This window comes from Xenopus laevis, chromosome 1L (assembly GCF_017654675.1).
Source record: "Xenopus laevis strain J_2021 chromosome 1L, Xenopus_laevis_v10.1, whole genome shotgun sequence".
Taxonomy (NCBI): domain Eukaryota; kingdom Metazoa; phylum Chordata; class Amphibia; order Anura; family Pipidae; genus Xenopus; species Xenopus laevis.
In genome coordinates this window covers 118660854-118684113 of record NC_054371.1, presented here as the reverse complement: position 1 = coordinate 118684113, position 23260 = coordinate 118660854, and the positions used below count along the sequence as shown (strand labels likewise).

Sequence of the window (23260 nt, the reverse complement as noted above, 5' to 3'; positions counted from 1 at the left end):
TATGTGTGCTTGATGTGGGTTATGGTTGTCTAAGTGTATCCAGTACAGTCTACAGCAGTGATCCCCAACCAGTAGCTTGCGTGGCCTCAAAGCAGGTGCTTATTTTTGAATTCTTGTCTTGGGGGCAAGTTCTGGTTGCATAAAAACCACATGTACTGCCAAACAGAGCCTACTATGGGGTTGCAGTCCATATAGGAGCTACCAAATAGCCAATCACAATCCTTATTTGACATCCTCATAGACTTTTTAGTGGTGCTTGCGAAGCAAAGCATCACTACTGTTATCTTGCAAACTTATTTTTATTCTTCTTCCGTATGAAAGTTTGGCGCGTAACTAGTCCCGCACCGTTTGTCCTAGACCCATGAATGAGGTGTCAAATCGTGCGGCTTAATCGGGAATGGGGTGGTATGACTTTTCTAAGGGGTGGGTGGTTAATTGCCCCTTGCGGGGGCAATTAACCACCCCGAAAAGTCCCATAGATTAACATTGAGGCCAACTTTTGACGGATTCTAGCGCAGAGAGGGAATCTTGTAGAAACGTTAAATTTACCACATTTGAAGAGGTTTGCGACCTGTGTCAGATGATACCCCACACGAGGGTATAAGTTTTACCCCCGGGGCAGGAGAGGTCCCCAAATTTGCCCCATTGACTTATAATAGGGAATTTATCGAATAATTAGTTTGTCGCAGACCCATGAATGAGGTGTCAAACCGTTCAGCTTATTCGGGAATGGGGTGTTGTGACTTTTCTGTCCTATTTTGGGGACCCAAAAAAGTGAGCGGAGCCGCAAACAACCAATCAGATTTTCCCTATTGACTTCAATGAGAAAATGTAAACAGCTGTAATTCTCACAGTAATAAAGCCAGAGCTCCCAAACTTGGCACCGTGGGTCACTGGGTGACTGCAGCCAAAATTTACAAAAAGTGGGCGGAGTCTACAACAGCCAATCAAATTTCAGCCATTCAATTAAATAGGAAAATTTTAAACTGCTGCCGCTCTTAGACGGTTAATGGCAGCCTCCTCAAAGTTGGCACAGTTGGTCACTGGGGGACTGGGATTAAAATTAAGAAAAGTGGGTGGAGCCAAAACCAACCAATCAGATTTCTTTGATTGGTTTTAATGGGAAAAATTAAGAAGGCTGCCATTCTCTCAGTATTGATGTCAGGGACCTTGAATATCACAAATGTGGTCGCTGGGGGTTTCCACTTCAAGTTTAGAAAAAGTGGGCGGAGCCACCAACAACCAATCAAATTTCATTCATTGATTTTCAATAGAAAAAAATAGAAATGCTGCCATTTTTACACATTAAATGACAGCATTCCCAAACTTTGGTATGTTAGTCACTGAGTGACTGTGGTTCACAATTAGGAAAAAAAGGGGCGGGGCAACAACAGCCAATCAGATTTGGGCCTGAGTTTTGCCACGGCAAGCACCACTCACATTTTCTTCAGGAAATGTACCTCTCTAGTTATTGCTTGCGTTGCTCCCCAACTCTTTTTACATTTAAATGTGGCTCACAGGTAAAAAGAAGGTTGGGGACCCATGGTCTATAGTCAAGAACAGGAGAGGCACAAATTAGAGGTAGAATGAATAATACAGAGGATGCTGTTGAAGCAAAGCATTATGCTCTTTTTGTACATTCCACACCTGTATAACAACAACAATTACATGGATACATTCTCTATTTATAAACTTAACAAACTGCACTGCACTTGCAACTTTGCCCCCATTAGTAAATGAGACTCTTTGACATGAGTAAATGAGCCCCACGACCCTTTGAAACGTAAGTTATATATTGGGAATGGGGATGTTTTATACAAAATAAAATATCTAGCCCTGCTCCAATATATAGAGTTTCAACTTATCTATTGTTTTTCTGGTTTGCATTTACCTTAATTGCTGTCTGAAAAGCTTTGTGTTTTATGCCTCTGTTTCAGCATAATTTCCACTCTGTCGCCTTCCAGATGATTTCCTACCAAAGATACGAAGCATCCTACTGTCCAGTCCTCTACTCTATGGCAATATAAGAAGAACCATGGTGTGGACAAATAGTTCTCAAACATGGAACCTGCAAAAAAACAAGTATCTCAAATAAGATCATTTTTGTTTTTCAAGCTTACCTTTAATTTACCAGATGGACCCATTCATTATCCGCTGACTTTTAAAATCAAAAGGGGTATAGGGGAAAGAAAATGTAAGCCATGCAGTTTCAAGTCTCTGCAAAAAATCTGGGAAAAATGTCAAAGGAACAGCAGTGTGTTGCACTGCAAGCCAAGTACATAAATGTTAGGCAGACATATACAGAAGTGCAGATTTATAAAGGGCTGAGTTTTTCACCATGCTTAATTCTGAGTATAAATGTGGGTTTTTTCACTCTTGAAAAGTCTTAACAATTTTGTGTGTTTTTTGGGGGTCTTTTAACCAGAGGTGACATTTTTTGGAGTCAAATATTTTTCCTCTTACTAATACTGGAATTTTTCTAAAAAATTGAGATAGGAGATGTCCAAAACATTATAATGTATAGCCAAAAACTTGCAAATTTGAAAATAAAACAATTGACCATGGGGGCAAAAAAAACCCTCATTTAACAAACTATAAATTGTTACAATGGATGCCTAGGGTCTTCATGCTTGGTGATGAGTACTTCCACTGAAGAAGAAAAAAATGTTGCCCTAAAATGCATGGCAGAAACCATGGTGGCAAAATTTCAAGGTAAAAAAGTCAAAACGTTTTTACAAATCCATGATAAATTTTGTTTTATAACCCACACCCATCTTTTCTTATGATATCACAAGACAGAAGGTCAGCACAAAGACACCACTGGAAGGGAGCACCCTTGCATCCCCTACGAAGAGGAGCCCTGTTTTAGGTTTGTCCTGCCACCCACACCTCAATTTTTCCTTGAAGAGGTCCTATGATCACAGATATTTTATCAAAGTTTGGCTTTGAGGAAAAGTTTTTTGATTTGCCCATGGCTACAGTTACAGAATAAAGGTCACAGGGCAATGGAGAAAATCTGAAGTCCCCATACAGAATTATTTTTAATGAATAATAATGTACATCTTCCTGGCAGCCTTCATACATGTATGTACTGTATATTTGTATGTATATTTTTATTTGTAAAGCGCTCCTTGAGGGCAAAGCACTGTACAACAAAACAATAAATTAGTAGTAACAAACAAGGGGTCATTGGAATAAAAAGTAACAATAAGTGCATTATTAGAATACAATTCACAAAAATATAAAATATAATTACAATGCAGATTAAGTGCTCAGTGTCAAGGAAACAAAAAACGCTAGAGGACCCTACCCCGTAGGGCTTACAGTCTAAATGGGAGGGTAACATACAGACACAATTCAGAGGGGTATTAAGGTGCTGTGGGTTACAGTTTGTTACACTGTTCTATAAGTGCCAGTTCAGGTGTTATCCAGGTGCTCCTAGAGGTAGTCTTTGAGTTTTGTTTTAAAAACATTGAAGGAGGATTCTCTCCTGAGAGATTCAGGAATGGCATTCCAAATATAAGGAGTCGCAAGAGAGAAGGGTTTGATACGGGAAACAGCAGTAGAAGTGGGGGGTACAACCAAGCGGTTGCTCTGAGAGGAGCGGAGGTTTCGGGCAGGAATATATAGAGAGACAAGAGATGAGATGTAGTTAGGTGCAGAGGAATGAAGGGCTTTGAAAGTTATGAGGAGGAGTTATTCTTTGTTTTATAGGAAGTCATGATAAGGACTTCAGCAGCGGAGGGGCCTGTACCCTTTTGGATGAGCGAAGGATAATTCTGGCAGCAGTGTTTAATACAGACTGTAGAGGGGAGAGATGGCAGTTAGGGAGGCCAGTTAGTAGAAGGTTACAGTAATCTAGTCTGGATAGGATGAGAGTCTTGGCCGTATCAGGTGAAAGGAAGGGACGGATTTTGGCAATATTGCTTAAGAAGAAGTGACAGGTTTTGACAGTGGTGTTAATATGATTATAGAGGGAGAGAGAGGAGTCAAAGATTACCCCCAGACAGTGTGATTAATGAGCATGCCATCAATAGAGAGTAAATAGGGGAGTACATGATTATTATATCTCGTAGTTTCAGCAGGGAAATGCTAAAGTATGCTTTTTAAAATACATAAATTGACTGTGAACAGCATAAAAAAATCCTTGCTGCAGAGATCTATTTTGTTTTCTACTATGATCAAAAATCTGTAAGTAAAAAACAGTTGCGGTGCTCAAAATAGTACTGAAAACAGCTTGTAAGTCTCCTTTCAGAAGGTTCAGGTCACTTCTAATTCATTACACATATGTAAGCAAGCTTGTCATTTCGCATAAGGAAGAAAATGATAGCATATGGTTTACATACTTTCTGCACTTTGTTGTCAAGGGGTACACAAGATAAAACACCTAGCATTGCCTCCTATTAAATCACAACATATATTACATACTTTTCTTTTTCCTGCGTGGTGTGGGAATTATATATTATATATATGTATAATCTCAAACATCTAGCATGTAAACTGAATGACTCCCACACAATAGAATTCCTTCTAGCAACTGCACAGCCAATCACAATTATATTATATTACTTTAATTGGTTTAAAAAATTAAACCAATCAAAAATACAAAACACCCCTCACCATCAACCCTGGTATACCAACATGCTAATTCCAATATTAAAAAGTACCATTGTTTTCCCCATCCAGAGTGTAGGCTCTGTTAGGGCAGAACACCAGTGCAGGAAACACATTTTATTAAGAATATTCCCCCTGTCAGGTGCTCTTGCCCCGGCACTAGGAGGGAGCTCCTGTTGCAGGTGGCTATTAGGGTTGACACTTTTCTGTAGTAAAAAATGCTGGCCAAATTGAGAGGGGTGGGGGATAGAGCAATGACAAAATCACAGGAAAGCAGTGTAATATATGGACGAATATGGGTAATAAACCTGAGCTAAAAGCAAGGATTAGAGGTGAAAAGATAGGTAGTTACAAATATAGCAGCAAATACGTGCGCTGCTACCATGAAGCTAGATAAGGCAATAGTTTATACTTAGTCAGCATTGCACTACCCCTTCAGTGATGCCACAGGCCAAATCAGGCACATGTATATAAGTAGCGATGCCTCAGTTTGGTAGGGTTCGGGGGCAAGTTATGGTTGGGTGATAGACACAGGGAGCACATACAAACTCTTTGTATCTATAGCCCTAGTGCTGCAAAGTGCCACCTTATAATTAAAGGGAAGGTAAGGAGGCATTAGTAAATACAAAGTAAAAAAAAAAAAAAAATATATATATATATATATATATATATATATATATATATATATATATATATACAGGGAGCTTAGTCGTCAGGCGAAAAATCTCCTCTTCTTGGGGGCGACTAATCTTCTTGGTCTGCCTTCCCCTGGCTAAAATGAAAATGGCCTGGGGGTAGGCACTCGGATCGTTTCATTTTCCGAAATCGCCTGACGAGGAAACTTCGGAAAACGAAGTGCTCTGAGTGCCTACCCCCAGGCCATTTTCATTTTAGCCGGCGGAAGGCAGATCGGGGACTCACCCCCCCGAATCTGCCCATGTGCCCCAAGGGTTCCCAAATAAGTGTTGTTGCAGTTATGTAGATCACCATGATATGTCTACTTATTAAACATGAAAGAGCCAAAAGGGAGCATTTGTCGTTATTGGGGTTGTTCACACAAAAGCAAAAAGCTTTCATGTATAAAGTAAAGTAAATTTCAAGCTAAACAACTTTCTAATGTATTTCTAATAAATAATGTTAAATTTCTCTATAAATATACCATCTAAATCATTAGCTTACATAACATGTATATTCCCCATGCTGCTTGTCCTGAGGCCTCTGCGCAGCCTAATATTGTTACAAGAGTTAGATTTTCTGTCATGCCCTTACAGCATGCAGATTCATGATCCAGAAGACTTGCCCCTCCTCCCACTGGAGCAGTGTGAGTGTCACTGATCAGCAGCAACAGAAGGAGGGGCAGAGAATATTTAGCCTCCGGCTTCCCACAGCTTCGTCTGACTTCAATGAGAACCCCAAGGTTTATTTTGAATGAACTGTTTAGATGTAGGCAGAAGGCTACCCCTGGCTGCCCTCCTGCGGATCTGGAGTACTGCAGGGCTACAGAGAGCATACTTCCCACCATTTGAAAAATAGAAAGAGGTATATAAAGATCTGCCATGCGCAGTGCCACGCCCATGGGCACACCGCCTAAATACCACATCCATTTTACAAAACGGTTACAGAAAGTTACAGAAAATTTGAACACATTTCTGGGAGTTTTATGTTAAGGTTTTATGTGTTATTACAGTTTTTCTATTGATGGTCAATTGCCCTTTAAACTTTAGGGTAAGGTAACAATGGGAAATTCTGGGAAATTTAGTCGCCCGACAACTAATCGCCTCTTCTTTGGGGTCACTAATCTCCCCGAACTGCTCACCCGTCTTTTCCGAAGTGGCCCAAAGTTGCATCATGACATACCATGACTAAAGGCCCCAAACCTCTTGCAGGTTCTGATTTTCAACATGGGGCCCTCCATCCATAAGTCAACTTGTGCAAGTCACCTGACAGTCCTGTTTGCCTCCATCAATTCACCTAGCTTTATTCAAACCGTTTTCTCTTTTTTCAAACCATTTCTTCACATGGGCCCTCAATTCAACTGTATCCCTTTCCAGCAGAATTTTTCTTCAGATGGTGCCCTTCATCCTCTAACCAAACACTGTGCAAATCAATCTCCAACCTACCCCCAAACTTTCTTAAAGTGGTACTTTTTGGAGTTTACACATTAAAATAACTAGGAGGTCTAATTCTCTGTTCTCAATGTTACAGAAAGGTTGCACAAAATATTGTACAAAAACTGCTAAAAATATATTGCTAATGGAATGTTGTCTCTTCAAGAGATAATTTTCTAGATCCACAGATTGTGTTCTAAATATTGCATTCAAGCCAGTATAGTTCTATGACAAAGTGCAGAGATAAGTTACTCCCTTGAAATGGATCAGGCATTACTCATCCTTCTTTAAGGATACAGATACTGCAACTTTATACATGATGGCAGAATCAAATCAACAAACAGCAGTTGCTAAAATATATTAGCGCTGCCTGAAGACAGCGGGTGAATTCCCCACACCTTGCTACTCATTAGTCAATACAGACTGAAATTAGTCTGAATTTACGTGTATGTCATGGCTCTCATTTCTATTACAGAATTTTTGTGTAAATGGCATCAATTCCAGTGCATGGTGCCAAAAATGCTATTAGCATCCAGTTCACTAAAAACAATTCACGTGTGTGCACACACCTATGATTCTTTTTTTGCATGTGAGTTTCTATAATTTTGTTGACCTCTTATTATATGAATAAATATGTAAAATGTTATAAGTGCATTCATTCCTAAATATACATTATTTAGCCATCTACAGAGCTCTATGGCTAACTTACCCATCCTGTACAGGAAAGGAAGGATTCATAGAAGAGAAATAAAAGCTCCCTTATCACCTTTCCCTCTCTACACAATACTACATTATTTTGTAATTGCATCTGAGGTCCAGTAGAATTGTGATTACCCACATTTCTCTTGGCATTGCCAGTCTGATTCTACAATTCCATCTCTACATGTGTTTTGCAGAATGCCAATATTCAACTGCATAAGACTGACAGAAAATGGTACATTTAGAAAATCATGAATTAATCCAAAAGTGAAGGATGTTCACGGTCATTTTTTTATAAGCAGTCTAAAGGATGGCAGCATTACATTTTTTCCAAACTTTTACATGAAATGTATATGTACACAAGGTGATTCATCAAAAGTAATTTTTGACGGCAATGCCTATATGTATGCGCATTTTAGATTGAATTTTCTCATTTGTTTGTGCTAGGCAAAAAGAGTGGTAGCAAAGCCTATATACTCTCATACATAACCTATGATCACAAGAGTAAACGTGTCTAAGAATAAAAGGTCCAGGGACTTATTCATGAGGAGCAGAATTCCCCTGGGGGTTATTGTCTTTAAACCCGGGGGAACTTAAAGGAACAGTAACACCAAAAAGAAAAAAGAAGATTTTAAAGTAATGAAAATATCATGTAGTGTTGCCCTGCACTGGTAAAACTGATCTGTTTGCTTCAGAAACACTACTATAGTTCATATAAACAAGCTGCTAAATAGCAATGGCGGAAATTGAAAAAAAGGCTAAATGGCACAGGATGAATAGTGGATAACAGATAACACTATTATGTTCTACAGGGCTTATCTGCTATCAGCTGTAGTGATGGGCGAATTTGCGCCGTTTCGCCGAACAATTCGCGAATTTCGTGCGAAATGGCGAAAAATTCGCAAAACGGCGCCGGCGTCTCATTTTTGACGCTGGCAATTTTTTTCGAATTTATTCGCTGGCGGCGAATCGCGTAAATTTGCAGCGAATTCGCGCCTGGCAAATAAATTCGCCCATCACTAATCAGCTGTATAACCTGAGCCTTTTCTCCTTTGAATAGCTGCCCCCCATGGCTACACAGCAGCTTATTTATATCAACTATAGTAGTGTTTCTAAAGCAAACACAGCAGTTTTACTACTGCAGGGCAACACTGCAATATATTTTTATTACTTTATATATAACAATTTAATTTTTTGATGTTACTGGTCCTTTAAGAAGTGGCATGTGAATGCCATTGAGAGTCGGGAGTACATAGGAGTTTTAAGAGGGTAAAAATAAATAGAGAGGCATATGTAAAGGCATGAGCTACAATTACACACCCCTACATGAAATTACATTTGCACATTCTGACTGTTCTCAAAAATCAGTACAGGTATGGGATCCGTTATCCAGAAACCCGTTATCCAGAAAGCTCCAAATTTTATCCAAATAATCCAAATTTTTAAAAATTATTTTCTTTCCCCCTGTAATAATAAAACATTACCTTGTACTGGAAGCAAAACCAGCCTATTGGGTTTCTTTAATGTTTACATGATTTTATAATCGACTTAAGGTATGAAGACCCAAATTATGAAAAGATCAGTTATCTGGAAAACAGGTCCAATACCAGTAATAATAAAACTGTGATACAAAATTACAAGAAAGATTAATTTTGTTTCTTGTTTGTGTCACATATTGCTTGAATACACCTTTGACTGAGAAACAGGATAACATAACAGCTTTCCGCACTCTAATCTTGGCAAGAATGCACAATGCTAAATTATGCAAAATCTAAAGCACTAATACAAAATAACCAGTTTCTCACATGCCACTGCAAGGAAACTAAAAAAGAAAAACAAATCTTTTGGCAAAACCATTAAACAGATTGCACTGCCGTCTGTCAACCAGTTCCTGTTTGTTTGGGAGCATTAATGTACATTTACAAATAAAGTATTTCTCCCACAGGATGGCTACTATTAGACCACAAGGGGATTCAAACTATTGCATTTTGCTCCCCTGGAAAGTTAAAGGAAAGTGGACTCCTTTCCCAGTGTTAGCAGCAGTTGGCATTCCTCTTCTTTAAAAATGAGTGGTCTGATGAACTTTCAGTAGAGTATCATGCCACCATCTTCATTCGATCTCCCACACAGCGTTTTGGGGACATGTCCCTACATCAGGTGAATCACCTGACAAAGGGGCAAACCCTGAATATGTATGGTTTTGGCATAATATAAAGTTAGGTGCTTGTCTCCCTTGGATCGGCTTTGTGCGCCAAAAGCCTTTTTTTCTAAATGATATGTCTTCCAAAATACTGAGCACCAAGCACACAGTGCAAGAGACTTGAGTGTGTATGTGTTAAATTGGCCTTGAAAGGAGTAGAAAGTAAGTGATTTGAGTCACAAGAGGTGCTTAACCCCCAGTTATTTTGTTTCTAAAATGTAGTTTTTAGCCTCAAAGCTGTCCAGTGACAGGTATCAGAAGCTTGGTAAATTAGTATCAATAGTTTCAATTTGTGCCGTAGAGAAAATAATGAGGTTTGAAATGGAAAAACAGTTACATGAATTTAATCCCAATTTATTCCAATAAAATACTGTGATCCATTATAATCCATGCTTATAGAGATTGGTAAGTAGCATCTGAAGAGTCATAGCCAAATTTCAAACTGAGTGTGTCACCTGACCCTCCCTGTAAGATGCTTTTAAGGGGTAAGGGCTCTTGTATGCTCTCCAAAAATGTTCTAGAGGTGTTATATTTGCTGGAGAGCACTTACAGAACTGATGAGAATCTGGCTGCAAGCCATGATTCCCCTGTGCATGCCGGCGGACAATTATTAATGCCACAAGTTCCACAGAGCAGATACCACTGACTAAGCTACTGAGAGCTGATATTCTTCTAGGAGATCCTGCCAGACTTTCCTACTAGTTTAACACCACATGCCACTGTTTATATGCTATTTCATTGAGAAATGAGGATAACTTTGGTGACAAACTATTTGGCCCATCTCCTCTTTTTTGTGGATATTGGAAATGCTAAAAAATAGTTCAACCTAGCCCTTACCTTACACCTAATACAAGACATTTTAATAAAGGACACATTTTCTCCAACTCTTAGAGAATATTGTAGGCACTTACAGAATGTAGTACAGGTATTGGACATATTATCCAGAATGTTTGGGACCTGTGGTTTTCCGGATAATGGATCTTTCCATAATTTGGGTCTTCATACCTTAAGTATACTAGAAAATTATTTAAACATTAAAAAACCCCAATAGACTGATTTTGCTTCCAATAAGAATTAATTATATTATAGTTGGGATTGAGTACAAGTTACTGTATTATTATTACAGAGAAAAGGAAATACTTCTTAAAAATTTTATTATTTGGATAAAATGGTGTCTATGTGAGATGGTCTTTCCTAATTCAGAGCTTTCTAAATAACGGGTTTCCAGATAACGGATCTCATACCTGTACCTGACAGCGATTTAGGCAGCAAGAATCAGACACTGCAAAGAATAGACTTTACTTCTGCAAAGAACAACTACTTTAAATGCAATTAAATTTAATTTAAGAATTGAAATCATTGTCACGTTACATAAAAAGGGGAGAGAACAAGGAAGAGCATGTCAAACGGCTCGAAGACAGAAAAATAAATATTTTGATTGGAAAAAAATGAAACTCGGCACGAGTGTTATTCGTATAGGATAAACCACTCAATTCACTGGCAAACCCAAGGGAAAAAATCTGTGTCCCACTGGCTCATGCTATCTATTGCACACATTTGTAAACAAGGCTTATTATATTATGTTGCTGAACCACACAACTTTCTATATCTAATTATAGATATAATTCTATATCTAATTGCATAACCACAACTCCAGTGGCACAAAAATGATTCACAAAGTAGTTCCAAGGATGTAGTAAACTATGCAACTTTCTGTGATATCGCTTACCAGGCACAAGTTAGAAATTCAAGAAGTGTAACTAGGCATTTTATATGTACCTATTCTTCAGAATACTTCGTACCTGGGTTTCTAAATAAGGAGTAGGGATTTGGGAATTTTTTTCACCTTGTTTCGCCGCAAAAATGACGTCCATAGACTTGTATGGCGTTGTGCGTCAAAAAAATTTTGCCGCACGCCAATCTTTTGGACTTTAATGGGCGTCGGTGACAGAAGCGGGTCAAATTCGCCCATCCCTAATAAGGAGTATTTTTATAATGTGAAGCAATATTCCTAAAGGCTACTAAAAAAAGAATTTTTTTCTCATCAGCATGGATTTATGCTAGTGTAGTTGATGTTAAGCACAAGACACTGTTCTATAATTACAAAGAAAAAGACAGAAATATTTGGTTTTGTTTAAATGAAAACAATAGATCTCATACCTGTGCTATTCCTTCTATTGTAGAACAGGAAAGCTCAGAATTACGGGAATGCCATTTCCCGCTGAGTCTATTTTAATCAAATAATTAAAATTTTTTAAAAATAATTTCCTTTTTCTCTGCAATAATAAAACAGTATCTTGTACTTGATCCAAAACAAGATATAAAGAATCCTTATTGAAGGCAAAACAATCCTTTTGGGTTTAATTAATGTTTAAATTATTTTTTAGTAAACTTAAATGGGAACTACTGTGAAAATTTAATATAAGCTTTATCATACTGAAATAAAAATTCTAAATATAACCAATTAAAAATTCTGCATTGTTTCTGAAATAATCAAGTTTATCTTCACTATCCCTCTCTCAGCATCTGTTTCTCTTCATTCTGTCTTCATGCAACAGTTGGGTGTCATATTCATTGACAGTTAGATCCAACCCCTATTTGAGTGAACACTAACACATCTGCTAGGAAAGAAAGCCCCCTATAAGATTATAGGGGGCTTCCTTTCCTAGCAGATGTGTCAGTGTTCACTCAAATAACTGATTTCAGTACAAACAAAATAACTACCCTTTGCACAAATTCTGCATGTAGAGAGACAGGATGTCTGGTGATTTTAACAGGAAACTATTGCAAAAATGAAAATGTAATATAAGCTTGATCATACTAAAATAAGAAACTTTCTAAATACAATAAATTAAAGGGGTGGTTCACCTTTAAATGAACTTTTAGTATGTTATAGAATGGCTAATTGTAAGTTTCTTTTTAATTGGTCTTCATTTTTTTATTTATAGTTTTTGAATTATTTGCCTTCTTTGTCTGACTCTTTCCAGCTTACAAATGGGGGTCACTGACCCTATCTAAAAACAAATGCTCTGTAAAGCTACAAATGTATTGGTATTGCTACTGGTACATTAGAGGACATTATAGACAAATAGCAGGGGACCTTTTTACCCATAAAGTGGATCACCGTACCAGAGGCCACCCCTTTAGACTAGAAGAAAAGAACTTTCATTTGAAGCAACGTAGGGGGTTCTTCACAGTCAGGACAGTGAGGTTGTGGAATGCACTGCCGGGTGATGTTGTGATGGCTGATTCAGTTAATGCCTTTAAGAATGGCTTGGATGATTTTTTGGACAGACATAATATCAAAGGCTATTGTGATACTAAGTTCTATAGTTAGTATAGGCATGGGTATATAGAATTTAATTAAAAGTAGGGAGGGGTGTGTGTATGGATGCTGGGTTTTCATTTGGAGGGGTTGAACTTGATGGACTTTTTTCAACCCAATTTAACTATGTAACTAACTATGTAACTTTTTATTACTCATCTTTCTATTCAGGCCTCTCCTATTCATATTCTAGTCTCTTATTCAAACCAATGCATGGTTGCTAAGGTAATTTGGACCCTAGCAACCAGATTGCTGAAACTGCAAACTGGAGAACTGCTGAATAAAAAGCTAAATAAGTAAAAAAACACAAATAATAAAAAATGAAAACCAATTGCAAATTGTCTCAGAATATCACTCTCATCATACTAAAAGTTAATTTGAAAGGTGAACAACCCCTTTAAACATTCTCTACCATTTCTGAAATAATCAAGTTTATGTTCACTATTCCTCTCTCAGCATCTGTTTCTCTTCATTCTGTCTTCAAGCAGCAGCTGGGTGTCAAATGTTCATTGACAGATCCAATATATCTTATAGGGGAGGCTTCCTTTCCTAGCAGATGAATTAGAGCTCACTCAAATAACTGATTCCAGTACAAAAAAATCTAACAAAATAACTGCCTTTTGCACAAATCCTTCATGTAGAGAGACATAATGTCTGGGTATTTTTCTAATACATCTTCTATATTTCTCTGACTCACACCTGCCCACCACCCGACCTCCCACCACCAGTGGCAGAAGTACCGGGGGAGCAGGGGTGCGATCAGGGGCGATCCTAGCCGCTCCGCTGCCTGAGGCAGCAGCAACTGCTGCTGCCCCCCCTCCCCCGGAAATTTGCTCTTAAAGTACCAGGAGCAGCATTTTTGCTGCCCCTGGTACCTAGTGGGGCGCTGCCGCCTGAGGCGACAGCCTCAACTTGCCTCATTGGCGAAGCACCCCTGGGTGCGATTGGGCCAGGGCCCGCACTCCGGCAGCTCGTGCACTGCTGTTTACAATAGGAAAATCGCATACGAAGGGGGGTGGGTTCTGGCTACACGCTCTGCACCAGGGCCCGCCCGACTCTAGTTACGTTACTGCCCACCACCCGCCCGACTTTCGGGTTCCTTTTATAGACCCACGCCAACGGCCCTGCCGGTGACATCGAAAAAAGGGGCTGAGCGAGCAGCGTCTTTAAAAGAAGTACCCGGAAGTCGGAAGCCGGCATTTGATGGTGGCAGGTGGGGAGAGCAGGAGAAGATCACAACCCGCACCTGTCCGCCACCTGAAGAGAAGAGTGTGAGGTCGGCCCCAAACCTGCCTGACGCGTGGGTATCGGGCGGGCCTGCACATCACTCATGGGGTTGGTGGGGTTCAGAAAACCCCAGGTCCCAAGCATTCTGGATAACAGGTCCAACGGTGAAAAGCAAATCAAGTGTGGATGCTGGGTTTTCATTTGGAGGGGTTAAACGTGATGGACTTTTTTCAACCTGATTTAACTATGTAATGATGTAGAAAAATGGGTTATTTTGTTTCACACATGTGTAGATTTGAATAGGAGAGATCAAGCAAACAGTGGCAGAGAGATACCCAAAGACTGTATAAGCAAATCATTGGTGCCTATTCTGTACTTCTTAGTATCAAAAAGTCACATAGTGAATGTTGTCAGTGTGTTTAATGTCACAAGGTTGGATGAAAGTCAGAGAAGCGTGGAATGATGTGGTGCAAAGCAGGTACTGGGTTTAATGCTGAATTCAAGCAGTGAAAATAACATTCCATGAATATTCTTGGCATGATCACCTTTCACCGCAAGAAGTGAATAAAGTAAGCCTGTAACAGCAGATACACACACATATATATACCTAGCAGCAACACATGAATATGTATATTAGCGTTCAGCCATAAACATAATGTACATACATGATGACAGCGTCCGGTGGCAGCACTTTCTTCATTTGCAGCTGATATACAAATGCGACTGCAGACAACAGCTCAGTTCTGTAGCACTACATCCCAAACAATCGCACAAGGATGCTGCCGCTTGGTAGGTAGTAGCTCTGCAAGCATTACAAGTGCACTAGTCTGTCACTTATCTGTCCTGCTTCCAAATCCCATCTTAGCCCACACATTGGCTGGGCTGCCCAAAGGAAAGGAGCTGATTGTACTTCTCAATGACAATAATGAGAAGAGAGGGATCTATTGCGATGCACAAAGTTACCCAGTAGCAGCCACAGGACGCGCACGCCTGGTGTTGGTGCTGCAGCCTCCCAGTTGCCGCTGCTGTTGCCAGTGCCTGTGTGTTCCCGGCTAATGCATGGACTGACCATAGAGTACTGGAGAAATAAGAATCGCTGGAGCAGCCCCTCCTGTTGTTCCCCATGTATATAGCATCTATTCACCATCGAGACGCCGGGGGAAGGAGAGAATCCTGTAAGGAGGAGTCTCTCTACATATTGGACGAGCTAGCAATTGCTGGCGAGGCCCCATAAGGCCCCTTTGTTTGGCAGCCAGCAAGAGACAGCATGGTGAGAGGGGAGAGGGGAGGGCTGAGTGAGGGATGACGGGGAGAGAACAATAGCATCCTGAGGGGTGGGAAACTGGAAGGAGGAGGAATGAAGGTATAAAAGGGAGAATACAAGAGACTCTGCAGTAGTACAGCTGCAGAAGAAGCAAGGTGAGAAGGCAGAGAAACCAAGTGTCCACTGCACAGAGAGCCACTGTATTAGAAGCAGGAGCAGCAGAAGTATCAGCCAGGAAAGGTAAGATAAAATTGTCCCCAATTACCACCAGCAGAGCCTCAAGTACATATGCAACCCTTTGCACTGCAGTTAATACACTGTGCCTGAAGATGTGCAGCTGTCTACGCCATCCATAGCTGCATAGGGTTGCCACCTGTGTTTTTTAACCGAACAGTTCTGTTTAGGGTTTAAGCACACGGGCAGATTCAGGGAGATTAAGCCGCCTGGCGACTAATCGCCTCTTCTTCGGGGAGACAATCTCCCCGAACTGCTTTCCCCTTGCTAAAATGAAAAAATGCCTGCGGCAATGCACTTGCAGCATTTTCGATTTCCGAAGTTGACTCACGAGTATACTTCGGAAATCGAAGCGCCGTAAGTGCATTGCCGCAGGCGTTTTTTCATTTTAGCAGGTGGAAGGCAGTTTGAGGAGATTGTCGCCCTGAAGAAGAGGCGATTAGTCGCCAGGCGACTAAATCTCCCCGAATCTGCCCATGTGCTTAAACCCTAAGGCCTGTTCTGGACTCCACTTTCTGTTCGGTTGCCTTGTGAAACCCGAACATTATTCTGGCCAAATAAAAAAAAAAAAACAATTAAATACCAAGATACTCACCTTGACATGGCGTAGTTATTATAAAGTGCAGTTCATTTCTAGTGATTAAAGAAACAGAAATAAGCAAATCAATCAAAAATAAGAAATAGTTTTTCTAAATGAGCAATGCTGTATTTCAGAGCTTTCTGGATAACTTAAGTTCTGTATAATACATCCCATACCTTTAGTTAAAGGATTGGTCTTACTCGTCGAGCAGAATAGATAGATGTAGGGTTTCCAGCCGTGTGGGTTTAAAACTAAAACATTGCGAAAACTGGACAGAAATCCATCCATTTGCATATAAGTGATGCAATAACCTTGACCCGGCATCATAACTGCACGACATCATGTCATCATGCCAACCCGAAGATCACAGCTCCACCCCAATAATATCTGCCCCGCCCCCAATATTCGGGTTTAGCCACTGGCAAAGGTGTCCAAAACTTGCCCGTCCCTTATTCTTTAGTTGATCATACATGGGGCAATAAAATCTGCAGCCATGACTGGGACAGATTTATCTAAATATGAGATCAGAGTTTACCACAAAAAACTCACCCCCTGCTTTCTATTCATTCCTATGTGATTTTTCAAAGTGTATTTATCAAATGGTGAACTTTCTCCCATTGATGAATACATTTCTAAAAATCCCACAGGAATGAATAAAAAGTGAGTGAGTTTTTCTGTGGTAAACTCTAATCAAACATTTTGATAAATCTGCAGTTGTCAACTTTTGTATCTCATGGGCACATCTCAGCAAGCAAGACAGAGCTGGGCTGTGTAGAAGGAATTAGGGCTCACTACTGTAAAGATGAAAAGACAGCTAAAGGTCATCTGCAGAAAATTATCCAAAATAAATGATTAAAGATAAGTTGCAATGATTCAGAAGGTAATCAAAATTCTGCAAATAGTCAAGTACAATGGAATAAAAGGTTAGAAGAATACTGTGCTTCCACTGCAAAATGAATGATGACCGACCCCTTATTATTATTATTTACTAGGCAATTTAATTGGACTTTGGAAGGGTGTTTTTTTCCTCCCTACCCTAACTCTATTACAGGTGGCAGAACTCCTGTCTACAGCAGAACACAGACTCACAGTAGTAGCCCAGAGCTTTGTAGAGCCCTGGCAAGTTTTATTCCAGCAGTCCTCGGCAGCACAACTCTGTGGGAAATTGAAGCAACCCCAGAGGACCACATTGGAGGTACACAATGCAATGCAGACTGCCCCTGGAAATCAGGAAATTGTTGTACATTGTCAGTGGCATAGGCAGGTACAGAGGATTTTTAAAAAATGTGAATTGTTTACAGGAATATGAATTAAAGTAATACAAAGGGGAGGCATAGAGATGCTCAGAGTGCCAGAAATAAGGCTGCAACAGCATGAAATATGTTTACATGCTATGGGGCAAATTTACTAAGCGCCGAAAATTCGCCAGCAACGGCTCGCAGGTAGCGCAACACTTTGCCAGCGAAAATTTGCCCAGACAATGCTAATTTACTAACATGCAAAGTTGTGTCCAGGGCACCGAGCGCTGGCAAAGTTGCGGTAGCGTTAATTCGTCAAGCAGAGCGAAGTTGCGCTAGCATTGGCTAATTTGCATACGGCGGGAAGTTAAAGTTGAATGGACGTATATGTTGCAGCAAATACATTACATTACACAAGTCCAGGGAACCTTAATAAAAGAAAATAGAGTTGTTATAATGCCCTACACATGAGCCCAGTGTATAGTTTATGTGACATATGTTAGGAAATGTAGGGGGGAGGCCGGTTACCCCAGAAAATTTTTACACTCTTTTGCAGCCCATCACCCTGAAAAAAGGAAAAGGCACCAGCTTTTTTTGGGACTTAAAAAATTTTTCAACTAAATTTTGAGGAAGTCCTTATAAAGAAAAAGGGCAGGCACTAACAGAGACCAGTCTTACAGGCAGGCTTGTCAAATCATATATTAGTTTATTGTAGAACACAAGGATACAACCTCACTGCCTTACGCGTTTCATATCTCTCAGATACTTAATCATAGGCACTTTTATGCACTTAAATTTTGAGGAAGTCCTATCTACTCTATTACACTTCGCCTGGTCTGAGGTGGCAAAGGCAAGTCTGGCGCAAGAGGTAACGTTCAGTAAAATCCACATCTTAGTTTGCGCAGTTACGTCCCTTCGCCAGAGTGCAACTTCGCCTAGCGATTGAGTTAAGCCTGCGCCCGTTAGTAAATTGGCGAAGTACTGAAATGATGTTGCGGTGGCGAATTTTCGCCAGCGTTAGTCACTTTGCTCTTTAGTAAATTTGCCCCATGTGGCTTTCTTTTGTGAACACTTAAGGCTGAGAAGCTTAAACATACTTGGATGTGTTTGGATGAAGTTATTCAATCTCCATGTTATAACATTTAACAGTGAAACGGGGACAAAAAATGAAGTGACACACTCCATCATTTATCAACACTGGCCAAATTTGCACCTTTGCAGTAACCTGTAGCAACCAATCAATGATTAACACTTGTCAGCTAGTTGCAGGTAAAATAATAAAGGCATAAAATGGTTATCATTTATTATCTGGCACTAAAAAGTAAAAAAAAAAGTAAACTGTATGTACCTTATGTACTCTTACAGTAGGGTAATAATCTAAAGTTTGGTATGCCTGCTTTTAATCTTCCTGGCCATGAGTGTGTTGAAGATCAGAGAAATCTTCCTCCACTTCATTTCAGGCCAACCGGATCATGTTCATTGGCTTCTCTTTCTTGAGACATCATTCAGCCCAGTTACAGGCAGGGTTGTGATCCAATTGGCTGAGAGGTGAGAGAAGTTCCTAAGGTTTGCTAGGAGTCCCAGGAGGAGGACCCAGGGAAAGTCTGTTTTTTGAACCCAAGCTACAGGGTGGGCCACCATAGGCTAGGGCAGGGCTGTCCAACTGGCGGGCTGCATCTGGCCCGCGACCCCCCCCCCCTTCTATGGACCCAACCTACCTGCTGTTTGGTTACCATTGTAAGATTTAAATGGTGTCACTACAGAGATTAACTGGCCCTGTGTTGTTTAAACCTCAAATTCAGACTAATCCCCTGTATTGTTCACACCTGTGATCCCCTGTATTGTTCACACCCCTAAAGCCCTGTACTGTTCACACTTGAGACCCAGACTGAAACTGCCCACATTGTTCACCTGTTTACACTTTATACAAAATGCTAAGGTGACACCAGCACTGTGTCACTGTATGTAGTACACATTAAAGTGGTCCTGATTTTCCTGTCTCCTGCTCTGTTCTGCCTTCCCTATGCTCCCTGTGTGTGCCCTGCTCTGCCTGTGTGTGACATACTCTGCCTGTGTGTGCCCTGTCCTGCCTGTGTGTTCCCTGCTCTGCCTTTGTGTTCCCTGCTCTGGCTGTGTGTGACATACTCTGCCTGTGTGTTCCCTGCTCTGCCTGTGTGTGACATACTCTGCCTGCGTGTGCCCTACTCTGCCTGCGTGTGTCCTGCTTTGCCTGTGGAACATGAGCCTGGTATTTGTTCTGGGGGTTTGTTGGATTTGAAAATAAATTATTAGGGGACCCTAAGGTGTTTAATCATGTACTGGGGGTACTGTGTTATCCAAGGAGAAGAGGAGGCATATGGATTTAAATGTATATCTTAATATGACAACTTTTTTCACATATGAGTGATAGTGTTATCCCTGCAGTGAGCACCAACCATTTGGTTTTTTGGTGTGCTACCACAATTAATGTGGACATGATCTTGTGGTTACATGGGTGTGGTTTAAAGTGGTTGTGGTTTAAAAACAGGGAGTTGTCAACACTGGCTTCCATTATCGGCCCTCCACTATGTAGGCCAGAAAAAAATTCAGCCCTCGGGACCACAGAAGTTGGACAGCACTGGGCTAGAGGATCCTGTGCTGCAACTCCCAGCCAGAAAGAGCCAGGTGAGCAGATGATCAGCCAGGAGAAAAGGCCACGCTGCTAGATATCTTGGAGGTGACCAGTGCCATTGTGAAGAGTGTCAGTGCTGCAGATCTGCCTGCAAACTCCAGTTTGCCAACCCCTGAGAGCACTCTGGTGAGCAACCAACCAAATGGAGGCTATTGGCAGAAGTAAAAGTGTGTGGCCACTGTGTGAGGCCAGCTCTTATTTGTTTACCTGCTATGTGAGAAAAGCTATCCCATCCAAGGATAAGTCGTTTTTCATTAGGTAGAGATACCATGATTAAAAAACTCTTGGAAAGCGACATATTGCATGGAAATGAACTTTGCATTTATTAATTCCAATTGGCTTTAACTGTTGGACTGCTATAACTCAAGGTCAGACTGTTTTATCTGCTGGTCAGATAGAACCCCACTTGCCCCTGTTGCAGAAGTGTTTTATTGTATTAGATGCATTTTTCTCTTTCTAGATTAGGCTTTTTATTGCTGCAAATTCCTGATCTTTAATTTCTTAGTGAGTCCCCCTGAGTTGTATTCCTCAATGGCCACTAGGTGGGGGCACTTCGCTATAAAATCCAAGTGACAGTCTCTCCCAAATTCCAGGTTTGCCAGCTTGCCGCAGGTAAGCGCAAAGTGTAAATTAGTGAGTGAGTGTAAGTATTAGTAATCCTACCCTATTGGATTGTACTGATAGATCTTCAGATACAGAAGAAATACTCTGAATAACTTTGCATAATATATTGGTCATATAAGAAATATATAACTATTATATTATTATATAACTGCCTAAATAAGTAAATTGGGTAAATATTTTAAAATTAGCAAGCTCATAACAAAACATTTAAACTCTATTTCCATTTAGTCACTCCATGTTTAACAGTTCTTATTCATTTCTATTCATTTCTCAATTCATACACAGTAAAAAGAATCAATAAAAGAAAGTCTCTTTTTGTTTGCCTCGCCTCTTTCATCTGTCAATTTCTTTGCATGAATTCTGCATAAAACAGCAGTATTTCATACAAAAATTATACTGTAGTATTGCTTCCAACCTTTTTTTCTTAACCAACAGCAACATACAAATGAAGCAACATGGTTCTCAAGAGAAGATTCACAATCAGTAGTTCTTACGCTACCCTGCTGGAGATTGAAACTGCCGTGCAGTAACTGCAAGAAATCATGCAGTATTCTCTGAACATCAGAACTCTTTGCTCTCCTAGAATGCAGTGCCATGAGCTACACCTTCGTCTTAATACAGTGCTGCCTGTTAAGTAGAACTGGATTCTGAATTCTGAGTTGAGCAAATTCTGAAGTCCTGGCACATTCTTATCTCATCACATGACTTTTCACATTGTGACGATCACTAACAGCAGCTTTGTATATATTGACAGTTGCTCTTCTTTCAAAGCAGATGGACAATCCAATACCATGGCATGTAAATGCAAAGCACACTATGACAGGGTAACTGGAAACTATAATTGTGGGAAACAAGCTTTCAATCCTGTAGGTTTATCATTTGATGCTTGCCAGCAATAGTTGGCAGCATTGCTAAACTGTCCGGGCTGTTTTCTACTGTTAAGAAGAAGGCCATTGCCTAATTTCTTTGCACCAAATGCATTGTAAGTGCAATAAGTGGGAGGCCAGTGCCAGTAATATAAGTGATAATTCATTTATAGGACTACAGTTCAGCCATGCTTTTTCATGCTGAAATAGTTAGCAAATAATATAAACCAAATCTAGCCAAATAAGTCATACATCCATATAAATAATAATAAAATGAGTAGTGTAAGCTTTTAAAGGGAAATGTATCCCTTTTTTACTGGAGCTAATTTTTTTGGAGTTATTTTAAAAAGTGGAAAAAAACAGTATCTGAACTTCCAAAAATACTTGGCTCCACAGACTGAAAGCAAACCATTATAGTCTGTCTGTGTGATTGCTGGAACCGGTTTCCTACATCCTTGTTTCTATGTGAATTGATGGGATTCTGGGACCTGAAGTCCCTCTGTTTTCTATTGTGAGTGGTAAGCAGATTCTTTGGAAAACATTTGGACTTCAAATTGGAACATGGATGGGATTCATTACAGAACTGGTCCCAGCAATCACCCAATTGGAATGTCTGATCTGTCTGTTGAACCTGGTATGTCTGTTAAATAAATAATTTATTTTAATGTCGTTCATTTGTTTGAGCCCATGGTAAAAATGGGGTATATTACCTTTACAAGGACAGATTACAAAACAATAGGCTTTGTGCAAGATGTTTCCACTTCGCAGTTTTGTATAAATACATTTTGGGATTGACCAGTTAAATGAGGTTCAATGCTAATAAATGCATTTGTGCAAACATGAATGATGGATATGCCCTAAATGGGATTGTGTCCTCTGAACTAAGGATTTGGGAACTATTGTGGATAAAGGGCTTTGAAACACTAGACAGTTACTGCTAATGCTATTGAAGTACTTATATTTTTACAAAGAAGCAATGAAGCATCATTTTGCTGGTAAAACTTCACCTTGTGTAATTGTGCAATTTTGGGCAGCATTCCAAATAAAGGCTATTGATATCTGGTTACCTCTCCCTGTCCCCCTTTACTCTAATATGTGTTTACATTTCTATATTTCACTATAATGATCCTTAATTGCAACAAGCAATTTACTTTGGGACTGAGGAGTATCATAATGTGCATTCAAGACAGGACATTGTCTCTGTACCTATAAAAAAAACACTTGGTTTAGTCACATGTGCATTGGACATCTACTCGTATTGCAATTGTGATTCTAAAGCAGTAAGCACACCTTATCACAATTTGTGGTTTTAAACTCTATGTAGCATTGTCCAAAATAGTACAACTGAAAGCTTCATTTACACTGCAAGTTAAAATGTTGTTATCTATATTAACTGTTGTTTTTACAATAATTAATCAATAACGTTTTTTTTTGTTCCATTATTGTCAGTTATAGTTTGTGTGTGCAGCTTATCAGGTTCTGTTAGAGTGGTGCTTTATAGCCATCATCTTGTTAGGTGCTTGTGAGGTAACATGGTAGCTCTTTACAAGCACATTAGAGAGCCTCAGGGATAAAGCTTTTTCCCCACATGAACGCATTGCTGCCTGCTT

General features: G+C 40.0%; 1 protein-coding gene and 1 long non-coding RNA gene across 3 annotated transcripts in view; one reads left to right on the top strand and one right to left on the bottom strand.

Annotated features, from left to right (window-relative positions):
- fbxo10.L (F-box protein 10 L homeolog) overlaps positions 1-15472 on the bottom strand; it is a 49783-nt gene extending 34311 nt beyond the window's left edge. The window contains exons 1-2 of the mRNA XM_018256498.2: positions 14839-15472; positions 1892-2068 (exon numbers count right to left, since the gene is read on the bottom strand). The gene's annotated coding sequence lies outside the window, so the exon portion shown is untranslated. The remainder of the gene's footprint in view (positions 1-1891; positions 2069-14838) is intronic.
- A 616-nt stretch (positions 15473-16088) lies between these two features.
- Positions 16089-22712, top strand: LOC121393624. Of its 2 annotated transcripts, XR_005961199.1 has the most exons (3): positions 16089-17446; positions 20062-20286; positions 21220-22712. It is a non-coding gene; the product is annotated as an uncharacterized LOC121393624 (long non-coding RNA). The 2 variants fall into 2 exon arrangements; XR_005961198.1 differs by having other exon boundaries at positions 20062-22712.
- Positions 22713-23260: the final 548 nt, after the last annotated feature.